Consider the following 23,314-nt stretch of genomic DNA (forward strand, 5'->3'; position numbering starts at 1 on the left):
TAGTTCCAACACTCATCTGGGTCATTTGGGAAAAGTTATTTGAGATGGTTAATTATACTAAGGTTTCAGATAAAATAGTAGCTGTAGTCATTTGAATGAGAACAGCCCATAAAGGCTCACATGTTTGAATAGTTGGTCTCCAGGCAGTAGAACTGTTTAGAATTAAATCAGAAGGGTGGCCTTGTTGGAGGAGGTGTGTCATTAGGAGCCAGTTGAAAAGTTTTTAAAGCCTAAATCTTTCCCAGTTAGCTTGTGCTTCAAGAAATAATTTGTTAGCTACTGTTCACATGCCATAACTGTCTTCCTGTAGCCATACACCCTGACAAGATGGTCAGGTAATACTCTCCAAAACTATTAGCCACAAAGAAACTCTTTATTCTTTAAATTGCCGAGGTCATAGTTCCATATTATAACAATGCTAAAGTAACTGAGTCAGAGCCTGACCTCTGAACATATTCGTGAATTTGTATTCAAAAGTGTTTGCCTGAAATAGAAAAGTAAAGATAGAATGCAAAGGCACCATTCCATGGAACAGGGTCCCAGACTGAAGGAAAGGGGAAAGTAAGTAGATTTATCTGTCTGCTTCAGCCATCCAATTATACAAGATGGATCAAGCAAAGAAGTGCAGGCTGACAGGAACCAGATGTAGATCTCTCCTGAGAGACACAGCCAGAATACAGCAAATACATAGGCAAATGCCAGCACCAAAACACTGAACTGAGAGCGGGACCCCGCTGAAGGAATCAGAAAGGACTGGAAGAGCTTGAAGGGGCTAGGACCCCATATAACAACAATGCCAACCAACCAGAGCTTCCAGGGACTAAGCCACTGCAAAAAGACTTTACATGGACCCTGGGCTCCAACCTCATAGGTACAATGAATAGCCTAGTAAGAGCACCAGTGGAAGGAAGCCCTTGGTACTGCTAAGACTAGAACCCCAGTGAACATGATTATTGGGGGGAGGGCAGAAAGGGGGGAGGATGGGGAGGAGAATACTCATATAGAAGGGGAGTGGCAGGGGTTAGGGGGATGTTGGCCCAGAAACCAGAAGGGAATAACAATGAAATGTAAATAAGAAATGCTCCAAGTTAATAAGAAAAAAAAAAAAAGAAAAAAGGAAAAAAAAATAATTTTTACAAGGAGGTTTTCTTTTATTAAAAGTGAATTAGAAAACTGCTTAGGAATGTTATCTGGTATACAATAGCACTAAAACAGACCATTGAAAAAAGCATAAATTTTTATTTTCCTGAGAGGAAGCATCATTTCTATAGATCTACTTGCCTATTGAGCGGTGTCTTGCATATCTGTCCATCTATTCTGATAATATCCATTGGAAAATCATGTCAATACTCTTATTCCACACTACAATGATGCATGAAACCCTGCAAATTTCTTGGAGAAGAAAGGTGAGACAAGGGTCCTATTGAAGAGCAGGATTTTTCTGGATACAAGGATGAAGACTGAGTACATGAGTACAGGGCATGCAGCCCAAGCATGTACTCTCTTCCAGCATTTTTATGTGCTAAGTTCAACCTCAGAGGATTCAACGAGACACTTTCAGTCCCTGGTGACATCATTCCCCTGCATAGATACATACCATGACTCACCACAGTTTTAGATAATGGTTGGGACGAACTTAAGAGGGAGTAGGAGGTAGACAATGAAAAGTCCTAACAGGAATAGTCAGTACTGCCCTATGAAGGTTAGGAAACATTGTTGGCCTGGCAGTCGAGGCTATGTTCTGTGATGCTCACACTGCTCTCCTGACACACACACACACACACACACACACACACACACACACACACACACACAAAGGAGGCACACACACAAAGGAGGTATACTGTGGGGTCAGGTTTTATATTTTCTAACTTGCATTGTAAGAAAAATAAACCTTTTCTTCTTTTTTTCTTTTTCTTTTTTTAAAAAAATTGTCCAGAATTTTTGGAGTTTGATTTGTGGTCGCACTTCTTATAGATTTATTATGCAAACTCAAAGGAATATAAAGGATATAGAGCTAGGAACATAGATTGGTGGTAGGCGGCTTGCTTAATATATATGAGGCCGTAAATTCAGTTCCCAGTACCACAAAACAACATTGCCAAACCCTAAAATACTTGGATTAATGAGATGGTTCATCACACAAAGACATTCACTTCTTACAAAGCCTGAAGACATGACTTCAATTCCCAGGTCTCAGACAAAAGGAGAGAACTGATTCCCAGTGAATGACCTCTAACCTCTGTTACCTGCAGCTATACAGCAGTACACAAAGTCCCAGTCCACAGTTTCCTATGCATACCCGGAGGTCTGCTCTAATCCAAGACCCAAGTTCAGCCACCAACAGAGACAAACAGAGAGAAAAGGCAAGTGCAGGAAAACAATCCACAGAAGCCACTGCAATATGCCACCACTGGAACACAATTCTCCTACTTCATCAAGCCCTGAATATCCTAACATCCCTGAAGAGCAAGACTATGACCATAAACCCCATGTCATGAAGATGATAGAGGCCTTTAATGGAGATAAAAAGAATTCTTTAAAAAAATACAGGAAAGCAAAAAGAGGTGTAAGCCTATAAAGAGAAAACAAATAAATCCCTTAAGAATACAGGAAAATATAAATAAACAGGGAAAGGAAATGAATAAAATGGTCCAGGACCTAAATATGGAAATAGAAGCAGTAAAGAAAATAGAAATGGAGGCAACCCTGGAGACAGAAAACCTAGAAAAGAGAACTGGACGTACAGATACAAGCATCAGCAACAGAATACAAGAGATGCAATAGAGAACCGCAGGCATACAAGACACTAAAGAAATGATAGATTAGTAAAGAAAAACACCAAATGTAAAAAGTTCCTAGCTCTGGGGCTGGAGAGATGGCTCAGGGGTTAAGAGCACTGTCTGCTCTTCCAGAGGTCCTGAGTTCAATTCCCAGCAACCACTTGGTGGCTCACAACCATCTGTAATCAGGTCTGGTGCCCTCTTCTGGCCTGCAGGCATACATGCACGCAGAAAGCTGTATGATGTATACATACATACATACATACATACATACATACATACATACATACATGTAAAAAAGAGATCCTAGCTCAAAACATCCAGGAAAATTGGGACACTTTGGAAAGATCAAACAAAGAATCATAGAGTAGAAGAGATGAAGATTCTCGTACCAACTGCCAGAAGATATCTTTAACAAAATCCTAGAAAAAACATTCCCAAACTAAAGGAAGAAATTGTACCAGAAAGGAAAGTCCTTCCACCACATAATAATCAAAACACTAAATGGATAGAACAAAGGAAGAGTACTCCGAAGCTGCAAAGGACCAAGGACAAGTAGGCAATAACAGTATCAGAATTTCACTTGACTTCTCCAAAGAGACTCTAAAAGATAAAAAATTGGGACATATTTTTGCTGATCCTAAGAGAAGGCAGGTGCCACCCCAAAATACAATACTCAGCAAAACACTCAATCATCACAGATATAGAAACCAAGAAATTCCATGACAAAACAAATTTTAAACAATATCTTTCTACTATTCCAGTCCTAAAGAGTGTACTAGAAGTAAAACTCCAACACACAAGGATAACTACACCTCAGAAAATACAAGAGATTAATTATCACACACACACACAACACACACACACAAACACACACACAAACACTCAGACACACACACACAGAGAGAGAGAGAGAGAGAGAGAGAGAGAGAGAGAAAGAGAGACAGAGAAGAGAAGAGAAGAGAATTACATAAACACACTAACACCCCCAACATCAACATTAAAATAATAGCAACTAACCATCATTGGTCCTTAACATCCCTCAATGTCAAATCACCAATAAAAATAGACACAGACTAACAGACTGAAACCTAAAACAAGATTGAGCATTCTACTGCATACATGAAACAAAACGCAGCAAAACAGTGGACACTATATTAGACTATAAAGCTATAAGATGATTTTCCAAGCAAGTGGACCTGAGAAATATGATGGAATTACTATTGTAATATGTAATAAAATAGACTTCCAACCAAATATAATCAAAGGAGAGGAGGAAAGACACCCCATACTCTTCAAAGGAAAAATCTACCAAGATGAAATCTCAATTCTGAACATCTATGCCCAATTGCAAAGGCAGCCAGATTCATAAAAGACACTTTACTAAAGCTCAAATATACACTGACCACCACACAATAATAACAGGGAACTTCAACACACCACTCTCATCAATAGACAGGTCAGTGAAACAGAGAAACAATGAAAATTACAGAGACTATAAACCTAATGGATTTAACAAATACTACAGGACACTTTACCCGAACATAATGGAATATACCTTCTTATCACTCACAGAACCTTCCCAAAATCGACAATATATTGAGCATAAAAGGAACCACCATAAATACAAGATTACAATAACCCCATGCATTCTATCAGATCAGCACAGATTGAATGTGGACGTCAACAAAAACAGAAACAGCAAAAACACACACACCCAGGGTAACTGAACGGCTTTGTATCCAATTAGCATTTGGTTAGAGAAAAACATTAAAAAATGAAAGACTTTTCAGAATCCAATGAAAATGAAAGCATAATATACCCAAACTTACGGCACACAGTAAGAAGAGTGGTAAGAGGAACAGTAATAGCACTGTGTGCCTTCATACGGAAAATGGAGAGATCTCATACTAGCAATGTAAGGGCACACCTGAAAGCTCTAGAAGAAAAAGAAACAAAAAGAGCCTAGAGGAGTCTATTGGTTCAGGTTCTCTCCCCAGGGATTCTTATGTGTGGTGCCCTTTAGGATATCTGCCCACTTTGCTTGATAACAGAGATGGAGACACTTGTCAATCTCCTCTGTTAGTGAAAGAAAACAGCAAAACTGTCAGGAATGTTTATTTAAGCTTCAGGAAGAAAATTTAAGGAGAATATACCCAAATACTCAGCTGTTTCCTGACAGGCGTAGGAGGCATTTCACCACAAATTTTATATCCTGTGGGGCAAAGTGCTGGTTAGAAGATGACCTGTTTCAATCTGATGAGACTTGACATCATGCTCCCACCATTGGTAAAAATATGAACTCTAATGGCAGTAAGTACAGATGCCTTGAGACCGCTGCAGGGGGGAAAATCTGATTATCTTCTATGTCCAGAAATGTCTGTGTAGAGTACTGTCAGCGAGTTCAGCTGAAAACGGTCCAGACCCAGGGCTCTCTTGAACAGTATTTAGTGCTTGGCCTGTTGAGGGTTGAGTCAACAGATTATAGTTTTGTGGATTATTAAATACAGCCTGGGATGGGCGATGCTGAACAAGAGTTAGGAATTAACATGAAGAGAGTCGATGCTACACTGATGAAAACTGAGGTGATAGCAGTTCACATGGCTGTTTAGCGAGAGTTCACCAACAGCAGGCCAGCACCTATCAAGTCATGCTTCATATCGGCACTTCCCGAGAAGTGTTTTCAGAAACAGGCAGCTTTATACAATGACTCTGGAGTCCTTCAGTCAGTGTTGCCTGCTTTTCTTATCCCTATCACAAGGTATATGACAAAAGCCCCTTAATGAGGAAGGATTTATTTTGCTTCACAGTTTCAAAAGGTTCAGTACTGTGTCAGGGAAGACACAGTGGTTAGAGCATGTGGCCTGTGGTGATGGGAACCAAAGCATAGGAGGTTGTTTACCTGAGACTTGTTTAGGAAGCAGAAGGCTCAAGCGGGCATCAGAGCCAGGTTCTAACTCAAAGTCTATCCTCCAAGATTCCTGTTTTCTCCAGCTAGGCTCCGGTCCTACATATTCCCCAACTTACCAAACCAGTATTGTTATGGTGTCCCCTTTATCTAACATAATGTAATCATAAAGTTAATGCAGAAAAGTTTATTGTAATAAGCCACTGCAGAGATGCAGACAGGAATCTGGAGATAAACCCTGACCCTGAGTCAGAATGTTATAGAATTTTTAATCAAATATCAACAACGGCTGTAATCATATGTGCCACGTTAGAGTTCCATTGTCTGTCAATCAGGACTGTACTAGAAACATTTCTTTGTGGTACATGTATGCTTGTCTCATTGGTTGGCTTGCTCAACTGCGGGAGAGTGGTTTGCCCAGCATTCGTATCTCAACTTGCCAACCAAGATGACACTCATTCAGGAAGGGCTTGGGAAGTGAACCTTTGACACCTGTTCAGAATGCAAGTTTTATTCAAAATGAAATTGCGGTCTGCAGCTGGAGCTGACCCTGTGCCAGAGCTCTCTGTACCCAGATCCTACCGGGAAACAGCTGGTCTCCCAGGAGTGCTGACACACAGGCTTACAGGAGGGTCAAACCACTGTCACAGACAGCAAGACCAGCTAACACAAGAGATAACCAGATGGCCAGACAAGTGTAAGGACCTAAGCAACAGAAACCAAGGCCACTTGACATCATGAGAACCCAGTTCTCCCACCAGAGAAAGCCTGGATACCCAAACACACTGGAAAAGCAAGATTCTGATTTCAAATCACACCTCATGATGAAGGTAGAAGACTTTAAGAAGGATATAAATAATCCCTTTAAAGAAATATAGGACAATACAGGTAAACAGGTAGAAGACTTTAAAGAGGAAATACCAAAATTATTTAAAGCAAGACAGGAAGACACAACCAAACATGTGAAGGAATTGAGAAAAACCATCCAGGATCTAAAAATGGAAATAGAAACAATAAGGAAATCACAAAGGGAAACAACCCTGGAGATAGAAAACCTAGGACAGAGATGAGGAGTTATAGACATAAACATCACAAGAGAAAAAGAGACTTGGGAGAGAAAGGGTTCATTTTAACTAGCAATTCTAGGTTAAAGTCCATCCTTGTGGCAAAGTCTTAGTAGCAAGGGCTTGAGACAGTTGGCCATGTCTCATTCACAGCCAAGAACAGACAAATGGATTTGTGTGTGGTCAGTTGCGCATTGGCTTGACTGTGCTCAGTGCAACCTCTTGACTTACGTAGTTGAGTAGCCCTTGCCTAGAGAATGTTGCTACCCTCAATGGGACGGATCTTCCTACACAATTAATTTCATTAAAACAATCCCCTTAAGTCACGCTTAAAGGATAAATCAATGGACCCAGTCCCTCACTGGCATGCTGTCCTTCTTGGGTGATTCTGTGTTGTGTCAGGTGACAAGGCTGATGGCACATCACAAGGACATTACTTTGCAGATAAAGGACCCAAAGCCTGGAGAAGTGATGAACATTAGCCCAAGACGACACAGCGACACAGTAAGCTCTGGATATGGACTCTCTCGCTCGGGGTTCCTCAACATTGATTACATAATACTGATTGTGGTAGATTGAATGAGAATGGCTTCTGTAACCTCATGTGTTTGAACAGTCACTCACCTATCAGTGGAACTATGTGGGAAGGATTAGGAGGTGTGGCCTTGTTGGAGGCAGTATGGCTTCTTACAATGGGCTTTGTAGGTTCCCAAGGACCATAGAGTTCCCTGTGACCTCCCTCTGCCTTGCAACTGTGGAGAAGGTTTTAGCCCTCAGCTACTGCTCCAGCACCATCTCTGTCTGCCTTGCTGCTGGGATTCTCTCCACCATGATGGCCCTGGACTCTAATCCTATGGAACTGTATTCCCCAATTACTATTCCTTCTATAAATTACCTTGGTTGTGTTGTCCCTTCACAGCAACAGAAAAGCGACTGACTCTGATAAAATATCTACCTGCTGATGTCCTGGCCACACCCCTGTCCGTTTATTTATTTGGATGTAAGGAAATGAGGAGTCCATGCATCTTGCATTTTAAACTGGAAGGTGGTTGACATGTGCAGCCTACCATGGAATGAATCTCTGGTAAACTATTTCCATCTCCTGTCCCATAGCCTTGGACTCCCCCATTTACCATGCTGGAGCTGCTTCTGCCTGAGACCTGGAGGACAATTTATTAGACCTTCAGAGGGACATGATCATCTGAGACTTCCTAGCACCCTTAATGACACAGCCACACCCACTGGCATCTGCCTCCCTTGAGGGAGACTGCAAGAACTCAGAAACTTATTTTACTGGTTGCCATGGCAATTCTTTGCAGGGTCAGCAGAAATACTCCACAAGACACACAAGCTAGCAGAAGCCTACCCCAAGTCTTCAGCTCAGAATCTCTCTCAGCCCTAGCCTCAAGCATTGTATTTCGGAGCCTTGACTCAGAAATTCAACAAAATAACCACACACTATGGGATCCTTTGCTATACCCTCCTCTTACTATGGCTCAGAGGTGAAACATTGTAACCACCTATCCAGCTGTAACAGGCATGGGGGCAGATGGAATTGAAAAGTTCTTGCACCACTGATCATCTTTGAATAGACCCCCCAAACTCCTGGCTTCTGTATCCCTCCAATTGCTAAAGCAACTCTAATCCCCCAAGATCCTGACCAGGTTTGTTCACAATCTCACTGTTTTCCAAGCTTTCAATTTAAGTTTTATTTAATTCCCTGTGAGGGTATGGGCACACACTACAGTGTGCATGTTAGGGGGACACATGGAGTTCAGGGGATAACCTAAGGTGTAGGTCCATATTCTCCTTCTTCCTTGTTTGAATAAGGTCTCTTTGTTTTTTGCTACTTCACATAGGCTAGATTCTGGGTCTGCTCTTGTCTCTACCTCACATCTTGCCTTTGAAGACCTGGGATTGCAGGAGTGCTACCGAGCCTGAATTTTTACCTGAGTTCTGAGCTTGCTAATCCAAGTCCACACGTAAGCACTCTATTCATTAACCCAATTCCCATCCCATAATTCATCTGTAGTTATGTAGATCTTTAAAATAAATATTGAAAAATAAAACCTTCCTATCATGTTAAAACTCTTGCCATGTATAGAATACAGAACAGTCCTAGCCTTTCTAACAAGCAAAGCCAAGCTATAGCCAGTAAACCCAGAGCTGTTGGGAGTTAGAACCCAGGCTCCAGTCACAGCTCTGTCAATTGCAAGCTGTGCATATGAAATGTGAAACACTTGCAAGCTGTAAACCTTACACTAGAGAGCTCGTGTCTGGAATAGTTTGTTGTTAAAGAGCCAGCTCACTTTTTAGACCTGATAAGAACAGTTTCTGGGTTCTATTCAAATATAACTATCCTTTTCAGATGCTACTGCTACCACCATCTTTTGGGGTGTGATTTTTTATGGAGTTAGGATGGGATGTGTACACCTGTTACCAGGTAGGCATTTGCCTGTGCACAGATCCCTGATCTAAACTGTTCATTTGCTATTGTATGAGGCAATCTTTCTTTCCTGAATCCATCAAGGTCTTGGAACAAAGCAACAGAAATGATTGGGTGACTAATGCAAGAAAGTGGATGCAAGCATGGATGGAGATTCAAAATATCAATCAATCAAACAAAGAAACAAACAACAACTGTACTGTGAGGAACAGGGGTAGCCAGAAGGATGAACCTAGAGAAACAGGCAGGAATCATGGGAGCACTGGGTCTGGCCACCATGATTCTGGACTACATGGTCCAGTCTCTTTAGAATGCTGCAGCTGTCACTGTCACCCTGAGTATCCTCATGTCCAATCTCTCTCCCTCTTTTGTTACTATTGGTTGAGCAATCATTCTGTTCCTGTGGATTGGATGTGAATGGTAGATGGGCAAACTGTGGAGGGTTCTGTCCCATTGGGAATTGCCAGTCTTTCACACACTGAAAATTGACCCTCAAGAAGATGTGGAGGTACAGGGACCGCTGATACAGTTCAGTGGTTAAGAGTCCATACTGCTCTTGCAGAGGCCCTGAGTTCAGTTCTAGCACCCAAGTGTGGTAGCTTACAATGGCCTGTAACCCCTGCTCCAGGGAACTCCCTTCCTCTGGTCTCTGCAGGAACCTATACTGAAGGCCAGACACCTACATACATGTAATTAAAAATAATTAAATCTCCCTTGTAAAACATATGGAAATAAAATATAAGTGGCATTTTCTAGAAAGCAATCTCTTAACTAGTGCTCTTTTTCCTGCTGACAAAGTTTCAGGGTTTTCCAGAAACAATGACTTGTCCTCTTCTACCTCAGAAGTCCTTGTACAACCTACAGGTCCACACCCAGTGATTTATGAAATCTGCTGTTTCTCCACATTTAAACACCCTGCCAGGTGAGAACAGTAGGAATAAAGGCACTGTTTCTTCTGATGGTGATTACTGTTTGCAGACCCCTTTCCTTATTTGAATTTAGTAGATAAAAATAAAAATTCTAGGTGGTGCTGACCTCCTGTGCATAATGGAAGAATAGCATTAATGCAAAACACTTTGTTATGTGTACTGAACACTGGCCACCATACATTGATAATTCAATGCAAAGCACCACATGCTGCTACAGCTAATCTCTACCTTTTAGATTTATAGTGCAATTAAACATGAATACTTATGCACAAATTTGCCTGGCTTCTCATCTAAACCTTTGCCCCATTCCTTCTATCCTTAGAAATGTAAGGTTCTTTAGAATTACCTGTTCTGGCAAGAATTCCCCTTCCAGTTTTCCCCAGCATTTTAACTACTCATTTTGAACACCAGTAGTGTTTTTACAAATAACTCTATTTAAAGGTCCAGATACTCAAGTTAGAGGTGGATGTGGAGGCACGGGTCTTTTAACTCCGAACTCAAGAGACATAGGTAGGTGGATCTGTACGAATTTGAGTCTAGCCTGGTCTACATAGTGAGATCCAGGCCAAATAGCTACATAGATAAATCCTGTCTCTAAAGTCAAACAAAATACTGGAGGACAGAGGAACCTTGAGCGAGATCTGCTTTGGCCTTGTGTAGGACCCTCAGACGCAGAAATGACACAGGAGACAGGGCCCTGTCAAATGTCCTCCTACTCTGTTCTGGATAAGCTTTCCAATTGCCTTGTTCTCTAATCCGGAATTTCTTTTAACCTTGTAGTCTTAATTCAAATCTCACAAATCTCCTCTGTACAGAGTCCTGTCATGGTCCTGGCATCCCTTTTGTGTTCTTACTACACATCCCTCTCGTTGATATTATCTTTTGTTTGTGTCTTGTATGTAACCAACTCCCATGCCATCCCCATGCCAGGGTAAGATCTTAGCTCTTTGTTGACCTTGTGCTTGTACTCCTGTGACTTTTGCTCACAGCTGCCTCACTGGTCTCTCAGAAGCCCCTACTAAGGACCAGGGAAGTCAGGTGACTTTCTCCAAGCTGGTTTCCTAAAATGCTGAACTGCATTATTCCCACTCCTGAGAGGCATCTCACCCCTCTGGGGATGGAGAAAAACCGTCCATTTGGCCACTCCAGGACAAGAAGAGCAAAACATACACTGTAGCAACTTTCCCTGCTTGGCTGCAGAGGGAAAGCCCACAGGGTGAGAAAGGAGGGGCTGGAGGGGTGGGCCTGGGTTCAGGGCCCTTGTCGCCCCAGCCAATGGGCTTTGCAGCGTAAGGAGACCAGGCTGCCCAGTGGAGGCGCTCTCATACTGTGCAAGGCAGAGACAGAGCTCTGAGGCTGCAGCACTTCCGCTGATCCTGTATTTGGCTTTGCCAATCCGAGGTACACGCGGGCCACCGTAGCTGGCATGGTCGGTAAGCCACAGCAAAGTCGACTAGGTGGGTTTTCTGGCCATAAAGAGCACTCACCTCGAATCCGAGCTGCAGGCGGGCCTTCGCTTGGTGCCACGTCCCTATAAGCTCGCTCTTTTGTTAGAAGAATGTTGATAGTGCATGTTGGTAGGATGCAGGTTCTCCCTGGGCCCGGAATGCCGTTCTCAGGTCCCAGGCTGATGCTGCCTGGCTCTAGCTCTATTCCCTGCAGAGCTCCGGAGCCCCGGGGCTCACAAAGCTATGACTTCTGAGGTTTTTAACCCAGCGTCCAGACCTGTCCCTGGGAAGAGCTTCCTCTGGAAAACTGAGACCACAGCAGGTGTTGGTGATCTGCACTGGATCCCTGCACCTGCTGTGTGCTGGTCCCTCAGGACCTGTTGCCTTGGGTCTGGGGCTCAGATCTGGTACGCAGTCTTCTGTTTCCAGCTATCCGGGAGCAAAGGAAGAAACCTTGGAGCGTTTTCCTGGCCAGACTAGGAACACAGACTAACACCGATAGAGAGACCTGGTTATTTATTCTAGATTTACTTGGGTATAGGCCAGACAATATGCTCATCTGTAGGGGCCTAAAAGGAATCCCAGGAGTTCCTGGGGCCTAACAGGAATGACAGAATAAGAGGGATTGCAATGAGGTGTTGTGCAAACTGCAAGAGGTGGGTGGGTCCTGATGTAGCCTGAAAGACTGGGAAGTCTCTATTCAATACAGAGATGTAGAGACTGCAGAGTTTCCAGCCTGAAAACTGTGGAGGCAGAGGCATCAGGGACAGAAGAATTCCAGGTAGACTTTTTATATGCAGATAAAAGAATTGAAGAAGCCAGAATCTCAGCTAATCCAAGAGCAAATTACCAAGTAGAACCAGGACTTGCAGTAAGGACATATAGTGCAAGGGGGAGGGGCTAGCCAAAATGTGCACAGGTCTAGAGCTCAATGCAACCTTACAAGTTTATCCTAAGAAGAAGGAAGCTGGGAAAGAATTCCAGTTGGTCTCATGGCCATTCTGCTGGTTCTCTTGATAGTGATGGCGGCTGGCATCTACAAGCTAGAAAGTTGTAAAAAGTTGGTTTTAGGGCAACTTTGCTGCAAAGACTCTGGCCCCTTAAGGCTGACTGTCTGGCCAGAGCCCAGTAACCCTGGCTTCTGGGCATGGATTCAGGCAGGGAGATGCTGCCGGGTGATGCTTGCTTCTAGACTTTCCTGTCATTGTATTGAAAGCTGTGACCTCTATCTTGTCATCAGGGAAAGCCCTTGTGGAGTTTCATAGAGCAGCTGTGCTCACTTTCTGAGGCCCGGTCCCTGTGAGAACCTCTGCCTTACCTGGGCTTAACGTTCTGTCTCCCAGAGCCCTGTGGGTACTGTTGGGGTTGCCATAAAGAGACTGGTATAGCAGCAATATAGAGGCTCATGGGACGTTAGAGCAGAAATCATTTCATCTGTTTGCCTTAGAGACATTATTTGCCTTGTTGAGATATCTCTCTCTCTCTCTCTCTCTCTCTCTCTCTCTCTCTCTCTCTCTCTCTTTCTCTCTTTCTGTGCCCCCCCACCATTCTCTCTCTGTGTATGTTTTTTTTATTAAGAGATTATTGTACCTAATTGTCACAAGCAAGATTCCTCAGCTAAAATGTCAGAGACGCTGACCTAATTAATTTTAATTTGTTAATTTTCCTCAACCTAGAATTACCAAGGAATAACATCACAATGAGGGATTGGTTGTCTAGATCAGATTATCGTGTCAGTAAATCTGTCAGACATTGCATTTCTTATAAGTTGATTCAGGGGAAGACCTAGCTCATGGTTAGCAGTGCTCTTCTCTGGAGTCCTGGGTGGTGTAGGTATGGAAGAAGTGAGCTGGACAGTAGGCGTGGGATTATTCTTTCTCTGCCTTGTTCCCTCGAGTTCCTGCCACCTTGACACACCCCTAAACTATGAGCTGTAGCCTGGACTTATGAACTTAAATGAACCCTTTCTTACCTCAGTCGCTTTGCGTTATGTTATCACAGCAGCTGAAATGAACACAGAAGTGGTGCTGAGGTTTCTGTGTAGAAGGGTCCTTGAGAACATGCTTTACTGTTCATGTGAGTACAGAGTGCTGGCAGTAGGACCAGGCACAGGTTGATGCCGGTCCATGATGCAGAGGAAAAGAGGATTCACGCCATCTACTGAGGGTTTTGAAAGCCACAGTGACCAGCCAGGAAGTAGAGAATGCTTCCCAAAGAGTGGTGCGACTTAAGCTTTCTCTCAACCAAACAGTTTCTAAGTCAGGACGCAACTATGGGCTATGCCCACTCAGTGCTCCTGCCTGCTGGGCTTTAGGATGTAACATGCATCTGGTTCTTGTCGGGAGGGGATGGTTTTCCACAGCATGGATTCTCTGTGTCACTAGACGGCTTTGGGAAGAAAATTAGGATTGAGAAAGACTCCTTGGGCTTTCAAGGTCTTTATGCCTCTGAAAATAAATGTTGGGCTTGAGTGCTTTCTAATGTGAGACACCTTTATTAATAACTCGAACGACTGGAGAGCCCTATCCAGTGCTTTCTAGGTACCTCTACTCTCGCCTAGATGGCCCACAACATGCAGAGTTATTCTCAAGTTTTATAGAATAAAGCACTTTCATTGTCAATTTCTAGTCATCTCAAGCCTAATCGAGTCTGTACTACGACAGGAGGGACAGCATCAGTCACAGCGTCTTATACTTCAAGAGATGCTCTTACTGATGAGTCACTCGTTAACGCAACCACTGACCAATCCACTCAGCCTGTTTGGAAGGCTGTCCCAGGCAGGGAGATACAGGTCTATCTGCTAAGAAAATATAAAAGAAAATACTTTAAAAAGAAAATATCAAAGTATGGAACTTTGATGTATATGGCGTGTAAGAGAGGAAAGGGGGTTTTGCCCCTGTGTGATTCTTGTGTCTTGCAGTTCAGTGCAGACTCTGTGAAAAGACAATCCTGAGGCAAATGGAAACCTTCCTTTCCTTCTCTGCTCCTTTACAACACTTTTAATTTTTAGTCTCTTCTGTTCGTTGATTTTCCTCACTACACCACGGGCTCCAGACCTTCAAAAGCTGTTTATCCCTGGGGCCTAGTGGAGTTAAGCACCTTCATTACATGTATGTGTGGATGGCTATGGTATGAAGACTGAACCAGAGATTCATCCATGCTAGCCACAGCACCTACCCCAAGCTATACCCCTATCCCGACACATACATCTTGAAGAATGAAATGAACGGTGGACGTTTTTCACAGGATTATGAGAGAAGCGACCTCTCTGTCTCCATCTCCCCTCCCCATCCCCCTTCACATGATCCTCCGTCCCTCCCTTCCTCTCCCCCCTTATCTCTCTCACACTGTGTGTGTGTGTGTGTGTGTGTGTGTGTGTGTGTGTGTGTGTGTGTGTGTGTAATGTTTAAATTGATACATGATACTGAGCAAAGCCAAGATCAGGAAACAGAAGGAATAGCTTTTCTGTGGACCATGAGGTAGAGGAACACATCTCCCTGTAGCGGGAACATCACTCAAGGCTTACTTCAAGCCAGTGGAGATGCACTTGAAGTTCCTTGGCTTTGGAGTCCTATTGAGTGCAGAGTTTACTCAAAGTGCAGTGAAGCTAGAGAAACGTTTTCACCCAAGTAATGGCCTGATATAATATCATGTTATGGGTTTCTTGATTGTTTTGCATTGCTTCTAGGAGACAAGCTCTGTAAAGAAAGGCCAAGTTACTAGAGTAAGATGAATGGATTGACGAGCTTTAGTTTTCTAAGTATCACAGTAGCTACATCAAGAGAAAATAATGAAGTGTACACATCAGCTAGAAGTTAGGCAGTTAGTGAGATAGGGGTGTCTGTGCAAGCAGAGAGAAGAACGGAAGCATTTGAACTATATTTGGGGAAGAATACATAGGATTTGATTCTATATATGATTGGAGGTATATAGAAAAGAGAAAGGTCAGAAGTGACTGTTAGACTTATCGTTTAGGGTTGGATGGATGGAAGATTTCTGTCACAGGGGGAATGGATGAATGACATGTGTCACATGAACACAGTGACCTGTGAGAAAGTAATTAAAGAAATTATATAATACATGCTACAGTGTAAATGGTCCCTGTAAGCATTACAAAGTCTGCATAAGAGAAGGCAGACACAGGACTGGGGAGAGAGCTGAGTGAGTACAGTGCTGTTGCTGCAGCATGAAGAGCTGAGGTCTGATCTTCTTCACCCATGTAAATGGTGAGGGTGGTGGCCTGCACCTGTCACCCCACATTAGCAGGTGGAGACCATGTGATTGGTGATGAGGCAGCCAATCAGAAGCAGTGAACGCCAGGCTCAGGGAAAGAGTCTGTCTCAAAAGAAGGGAGAAAGCCATCCCATCTTCAGTCTATCACCTCTGAACATTCAGTCCTGAGTGTGCAGATACATGCTTGTACACACACACAGACCGTGGGCATAAGAAGCCAGATGCTGCACAGTCCCACCTGATCCATATGTGTGAATCCACAGACAAAAGAAGGAAAACAACGTTTGTAATAGGCTAAGGATAAGCAGGAGGGGGTGAATGGTTTCCTTTGTAGCAATCATGAGGCCTTAGAACTAGATAGAGGTGGGGGTTATCTCCAGTATGAAGGTGCTAAGTGCCACTCCACCATGATCTTTAAAGTGCTTACTTTTGTACAATGTAAGGTCAATTTTTTAAAGATTAGAAGGATAGTGTGAGTGTTTTGGCAGTGGGGAGACTGGGGAAAGCAGGCTGTGTGGGGCTGGACTACTCCAATGCAGCATAGATCCATGAGGAGCGTGCATTTGATGTGGGTCTGTCGTCGAGCATATAAGCCTGCGCTGGGATATAGGAAACATTTGTCAGCTCCGAGATGTCGAAACAGGTGAACTCTTGTGACAAAAGATATGGAGGAAAACACAGGATGCTGGACCATTCTTTAAAGTGGTACTCATAGCTACGCTATAAAGAAGAAACAGTGATCCTTTTCAGACAGTGAAACCAAGAATAAACCTCCTACCTCAATCAATACGACCAAGATCAGACAGTTAAGTCATGCGTGCCCAGGCTCCCAGCCTTCTGCCTTCCTCATGCCAGCATGGTGATGCCATTTTGAACTTCATCACAGCCTCTCCCTCTGGCCCCATGCTCCCTGTCAGCCACGACTGAGTATTCACACATGGCAGGCACTGTTCTGGGCATATGTGGGTGGAAAGTGTAGACACAACTTTAGTCTCACCAAGGTGATCCAGTAAACAAGTAAGCACATCCCCCAGATACACCCTTGAGAAGCACAGAGCGAGGCCACCTCTCCAGGTTTATAGGTAGGAGGGAGATTCCCAGAGAACACAATAGTGAGACTGAGGTTTGCAGTAGACGCCCGATGGAATGAGCGTGAGAGAGACAAGGATTTCTAGATCAGCTGGCTGCCTCTGAGTATACCTGTGTGAGAATTCACTTTCCTGTCCTCTGCTCTTCTCAGGCTCTCGAATTCCTAGCTCATTACCTATACCAATATTTTCTAAATTCTTGCAGACCATGCAAAATGCAAATGAAATGGCCTGAAGTTCATTAACTTGAACATCATTCTGGATACAGAGTTTGAGGTCCATAGTCACTACAGTCAGAAGCAGGTGGATCTCTGTGGGTTCCAGGCCAGCCTGATCTACATAACAAGTTCTGGTGAATCCTGACTTTTAAGAAGTTCAGACCTTCACATGCTATTAATCGAAGGTACATCAGCCTGGCCTTCAAAGTGAGCCCCAGCCCTTGGGCAAATTACTTTGGTTCTCTTTTTGTCCGATGAAAATGACTGTCCCCAGAACATCCTTCAGGTTAGGCTGGTCCTCTACCATGGAGCCCATCTGTAGCACTCTCTTTACTTCTTAGTTTGAGACAAGATCTCACTCTGTTCTTAGGGCTGGTCTTGAGCTTACTCTGTAGATCAAGCTAACCTTGAACAAGCCATCCTCCTTCCTCAGCCTCCTGAGTAGCTGGAATGGCAGACCCGTGCCAGGAGGCCTGGCTAAATGTTTTTGTGAAAGAGGAGCCATAATGTCCTCTGTTCAGAGTAGGACATGAATGAGAAGAGGCACTAAGTGTTGAGTGTATTATATAAGATCAGAAAAAGAAATGTCACTGCCCTTGGCAAGGAAGGGTTCTGAGTGCACTGGGTTCCCTGTTTTTTATACTGTTAAAATCATTACCTACATACACACTAAAGGTTGTAGTGTGGGTAATTTGAAGTGTATGACTATAAACTACATGTTTAGGATGCTCTTCAGAGAAAACATTTTTTTAAAAAAAGAACAAGTTAAGAAAACGTTGGTATAAACCAGTTTTTTGGTTGATACATAGGAAAGGGTTAAACATCTAGAAATAGGATTTTGCCTTTTAGGAATTATTAGCCAATCAGGGAGCTCACTGGTGATGTAATGCCTGAGGCGGGCACTGCATTGGTTAAGTGTATTGTTTCTCTGGCTTCAGTGAGAAGGAGAGCTGGAACAGAGGGGTTAATCATTACCATTCTCTCTCTCTCTCTCTCTCTCTCTCTCTCTCTCTCTCCCTCTCTCTCTCTCTCCCTCTCTCCTCCTTTCTCTTCTGTGAGGAAATAGCAGAGCTCATCACACTGTTGGCACTTGCTTTCCAATAAAAGCCATACTTGTCTTCTGCCTCCCTCCCAAGCAGAGCACATGTTCCAGTAGTACTACAGAGGAGGACCTAGGAGGGGGCTGGGAAGAGTGGGAGGAGGAGGAAGAGGAGGAGTTGTTCTTTAGATGAAAGAGAGCCCCTTTGCTGGGCTGTAGCCTCTCCATGCCACCTGGGATGGGCACCGCTCTACACACACCCCATGAATTGTTTAACAGCCACCTGCTTCTGAGCATTGTTCAACCTGGAGGGATCCTCAGAACTAGGAGGTGAGCCCAAGGATCTGGAAAAGGGAGTGGGTCTGGGAGGTGAAGGGAACGTCTCTGGGTAGAGGGAAGCAACAGCCCTAGGCTGGGACAAGCTCTGGCCAGTGGCTGCCACTGGCCTGTAGTGTGATCCAAGGAAGGCAGGTCTCCCTTTCTGAGTCTGTGTGCTAAAGTGCACATGGTTCTGTCAGGTGCTGGCAGGCACTGTGCTCAGGAGGAACTGGGAACAGACTTGTCCTTGGTGTAGCTTTCTGTCAAATGCTCCCTAAATATAAAGGCTTGGCTTTGGGAATCAAGCCAGGCTGGGAGCTGATGTGCTAAGGATCCAGTTATAAAGCGGCCCCTTCCTTGTATTGTCTGTGCTCCCTCCTTAGTGTTCCGCCCCAGCAGACTGTGGAGTAAAATTTCTCCAGAAATCACTGAATGCTCTCAGAGAGATTCTCTTGTTTGCCATGAACCCTCAGGTCGCTGGCCCCTGAGTTACTGATGTGCCTGAATGATCTGTAGCATCTCCAGCTATCTTTGGTGGGTTGTCAGGGGACGGGGAATGCCTCAGTTCCTTTTGTACTGTAGATGGCACCGCTGTGATGCTTTTCTTGTCTGTCTGTGGTGGGCTGTAGGCTGCTCGATTGTTTCCAAAGCCAGAGACCCCTCCCTACCTATCCCAAAGGGGTTCCAGTGCACATGTGTCTTCTCCAGTGGGTAAACTAAAAAGAGCAGAGGTGGGCATACATGAGGGGAGCATCTGGGAACTGCTGCTTGCTCAAAACTTTGACTTCCACCTCATCAGAACTTCAAGACTTTCTCATATCTCATACTTTCATCTCAGACACTGCTTTATGACACATCTCCTGGTACAAACCCCGAATCCTAAGCAGGGGAAAAAGTTCAGCTACTGCTTAGATTTTGGCAAAAGAGGTTCCACATGTCTTTAAGGTGAGTGGGACCTACAAAGGGTCCTGTCTATGTCTTGTGTAGCCCTTGGTGTCTGTCACCTGCTTCTAGACCAGGCTTTGTTGATGAAGAACTTGCATATCCATGTGCTAAGTCACGGTTTTTCTTCTAAGCCTCAGTCCTTTGGTTTTCCCATCATAGAGGTTGAAAGGGAAGGAAGAATGGATTTTCAGAGACTTTCCAGTTCCAGGTGATTGTGCCTTAGAGGGGAATGAGCTTCAGAATGAGTGGGTGGGTTCAGTTTGATGGGTAAACAATGTTTAAATAAAGGGGCCTACCACCTGTGTTCCCTGGGTCACAGGGGCTTCACAGTAGTTAATCACTGTGTGTGTGTGTGTGAATGAACACACTGGTATGAACAGACAATGTCCACTGCACAGATGTGCAAAGTCAAGGCTGTCACAGTAGGTGACTTGACAAAGGTCATCTATGTAGTGAATAGTAAGGCTGATATCTAAACTCACCCTGGTAGACACACTGGGGTGGCGGCAGCAGATGCAGGGACAGTGGTGGGGAACAGGGCTCAAGCCTTGTTTGCCTTTGTTTGATTCCTCGCTCTTTGTTCTAGAAAATATGCCCCAACTTTGATATAGGTCAGCCCGGCCAGATTATTGTGGGTTTTCTGTTTTACTACCCAAGATACCTGCAGGAAATTGGAGTACCCTGAATCTGAAAGAAACATCATTTCTACATACCGGTCCCCTCAACTTATAGCTTAGAAAATACAGTTTAGAGTAATCGGATTGTCCCATTCCTGCTAGTTATTCCATACGTGTTAAGAAATGGGGACCATGTCTTCTGGTCTTAGGTGCTTCAAGTCATATTGTTCTTATCAGATGAAGTGGTTCTTTCAGTTGAGAACTTTGAGATGAACTTAATTTTAATTATTCGTGCATCCAGGCCCCTTTGTGGTTTGAAGACTAGAACAGACTCACAGGCTATAAAATCTGTACTTGGCACTGTGACAGGTGTCTGAGGTATAGTGTGAAGTGAGCAGTTATACTGTGAAGCAGGGTCATTGTCCTGTAATAGGCTCAGGACACAAGCCCTATATCATGTGAGCTTTGCTTCCCAGGTGAGCAATCATTCCTCATGGGTGGATTGAGACCCATTCCCTGCACGTGTGGCTGTATATATCCAGGCAACTACAGATCCCCTCACATAAGCTTTCTGTTCCTTGCCTTCCCAACTAAGCTGCTTGATTCATGAGTGCAGCTTCCAAAATGTTGAACAGAATTAGTTTCTGGTACTGTATAACAAGGAAGCAAGTCTCATTACCTTGTATAACACCTGAGATTTAGAGCCAGACCTAAGCACATGAAGTCAACTTTAAAGAGTGCAGACACGTGACTCTTTGAGACCACGTGGTGTTTTTAAGAAAGCACCATCCAGATCTACCAAAGGTTATCGTAGGAAAGAAACAGTCATTATTCTACAGGACTAGAGGGCACAGTTCACAGGAGTGGGTAGAAGTAGGGAGGAGACCCAGAATATAGAGGGATAGACAGAGCTGTCCCGCAGAGTAGAGTTCACCTTCCATGCTCTTACTCAAAGTGGGCAGAAATCCTGGCAATAAACAGAACCCTATAGCCTTCAACCTTCCCATTAGATCTCAGATTCCTTGTTTATTCTTACTGAAGAATAAACAAGGGTATAGCAGGAACACTCATATTCTCTAGGTCACAAGGCCATAGTAGGAAATGAAGAGCTGTATAGGCAAAAATACATTGAAAAGAATTTAGTCACCAAGAGCATGCACTATGTATGGCTTCTGTGTATGTAACCTTCAACAGCAGTGCCCGTGCTGATCAGTGCACAAGATGCTGGCCCAGCCTAAAGGAAATAGAAAACCAAAATCTGCATGGGTTGGCACAGGGCTGATACTGCTTTTGTCTTCAAGGGAACTAACAGGTTATGAGCCAGACTGGCTGGGAGTGCGGAGTTCCAATGCATCCTTGCTTGCAGGGTTTATTTCCTTCTCTGTGTATAAACAGGCCAACAAGTGCATGGGTGCTGAAAGTTGTTTAGACAATCTTGACAATCAAATGACAGTGCCTGGGGGAAACCCCAGTCCAAGACCTGTTACAGAACAGATGTTCAATAAATATGTGCGGTCATCGGACTCTTGCTCTGTCAGCCTTGACTATGCCAGTCTTTCAGAAACTTCAGAGGAGAACTAGGCCATCTTTGAGTTTGTGCATCCTGCTTGACTCCTCTCACATTTATTCTCATGAATAAACATTACTTCCAAAATCCCAAGTGGAAAAAGAATGGGGCTGAAGGCTGTAAACACCTGAGTGGGAGTACACCAGGTGTTACCCACCTTTGTGTGACACTGAGTTTGTTCCTGACACTCTGTGTCCTTCAGTCATAGGGCTCACTCTGCTGGCTCTGAGATGACCCAGCGAACCTGTAGGAGGCCCAGAACCAGGTGCTAATCCTCCTTTGAAAGACACTACAGGGACATCTCATTTCCTCAGGGTGGTAGTGCTTCTATGTAGCTTTCTCTTGGTTAAGATTCATGTAGACTCACTCTTAAGAAAAGATGAGTTTTCAGCCTTTGTGTCTCCTAGATCTTGTTCCTGCTCAAGCAAGCTACAGTAAGATGTCAGCCTGAATACAGTTTTAAAGTACCAAGGGCTGAATTAATTATTTCTAGATTGGGGAAAATACAAAACTAAAACTTAAGGCCAGGTTCAGAGCACCGGAAATTTCAGGAAAGTTGATCTCTTGGGTTTATTCATTTATCCGTTCAACAAATATTTGAGGCATTCTTAACTCTGCTTAGTGGCATTCTGTAGAACCGATATTCAGTTTCATTTGAAGCTCAGTCATAGCTGGAAAGATCTGGGAAAAACTGGAAACAGTAAATGAGCCTCAGAGTAGGTAGAGTGGCCAGTAAGGGGAAGTTAGAGAAGATGTCATTAACGGGTCCCTGAAGCTGTATTTGTTGGGAATTTGTCCTCTGAGGAGGGGAGACCAGATTCCATCCCAAGTAGAAGTTTTAATCAAGGAGGCCACAGGGGTGGACTGACTGACTAACTTACTTTCTATTAATTTTAGTCAGTATCTCAGCCTGGCTGATTCTCTGTCTCTGTCTCTGTATCTATAGCTCTCTGTGTCTCTGTTTGCCTGTGTGTGTGTGTGTGTGTGTGTGTGTGTGTGTGTGTGTGTGTGTGTGTGTGAGAGAGAGAGAGAGAGAGAGAGAGAGAGAGAGAGAGAGAGCCTGTGTATCTGTGTGTATGATCATGGGTTTAGGGTATGTGTACATCTATGTAACTGTCAGGTCCATGATCAATATTCTGAACAGTTCCATCATCTATGGTCACAACATGCTTCCTGCCATCCTGCCATAGTCAGTAACATCTCACCTTTAACCCCTGGCAACCATCAATCTGGTCTCTATCACCATGTTTTGTCACCACAGAAATGTCATATGCACAGATATGTCTCAGTCAGTAAAGTGTGTGCTGTGCAAGCAGGAGAAACTGTGTTTGAAATCCTAGCAGAATCCTACCTCTACCATCACCAGGACTACCAACATTAAAAAAAAACCCAAAAGTTTGGAAAAGCAGTATATGTCTATAATCCCAGCACTAGACAGGAGTTGGGAGAGTCACATATGTCCCTGAAGTTACTCTCCTGTCAGTCTAGCTGTATTGGTCAACTCCAGGTGCTGTGAGAGATCATGTCTCTAAGAAACAAACAAAACCATGAAGAGTGATGTGGTAAGTAATGTAAAAATCAGCTTGTGGCATGCACACTTGCTCACAATCACAAGTGCACACTCATACCAACACCTGTACATACCTATAGCACAGGCATCTATGTGCAGACACAGATAGTTTTGGATTGGTAGTTACATGCTCTAAGGCAT

The 23,314-nt window shown here is 43.9% G+C and overlaps 1 protein-coding gene across 4 annotated transcripts in view; it reads left to right on the forward strand.

Moving 5' to 3' along the window:
* Positions 1–11,454: 11,454 nt before the first annotated feature.
* The window catches only part of Syn3 (synapsin III), a 435,579-nt gene continuing 423,719 nt past the window's right edge, over positions 11,455–23,314 (forward strand). For 2 of the 4 annotated variants that reach the window (XM_032910230.1, XM_032910213.1), the window contains exon 1: positions 11,455–11,587. The gene's annotated coding sequence lies outside the window, so the exon portion shown is untranslated. Of the gene's footprint in view, positions 11,588–18,178; positions 18,487–23,314 lie in introns of those variants that run through there. The other 2 variants (XM_032910225.1, XM_032910220.1) reach the window with 2 other exon arrangements.

The sequence above is a fragment of the Rattus rattus genome, chromosome 1 (assembly GCF_011064425.1).
Source record: "Rattus rattus isolate New Zealand chromosome 1, Rrattus_CSIRO_v1, whole genome shotgun sequence".
NCBI classification, from domain to species: Eukaryota; Metazoa; Chordata; class Mammalia; order Rodentia; family Muridae; genus Rattus; species Rattus rattus.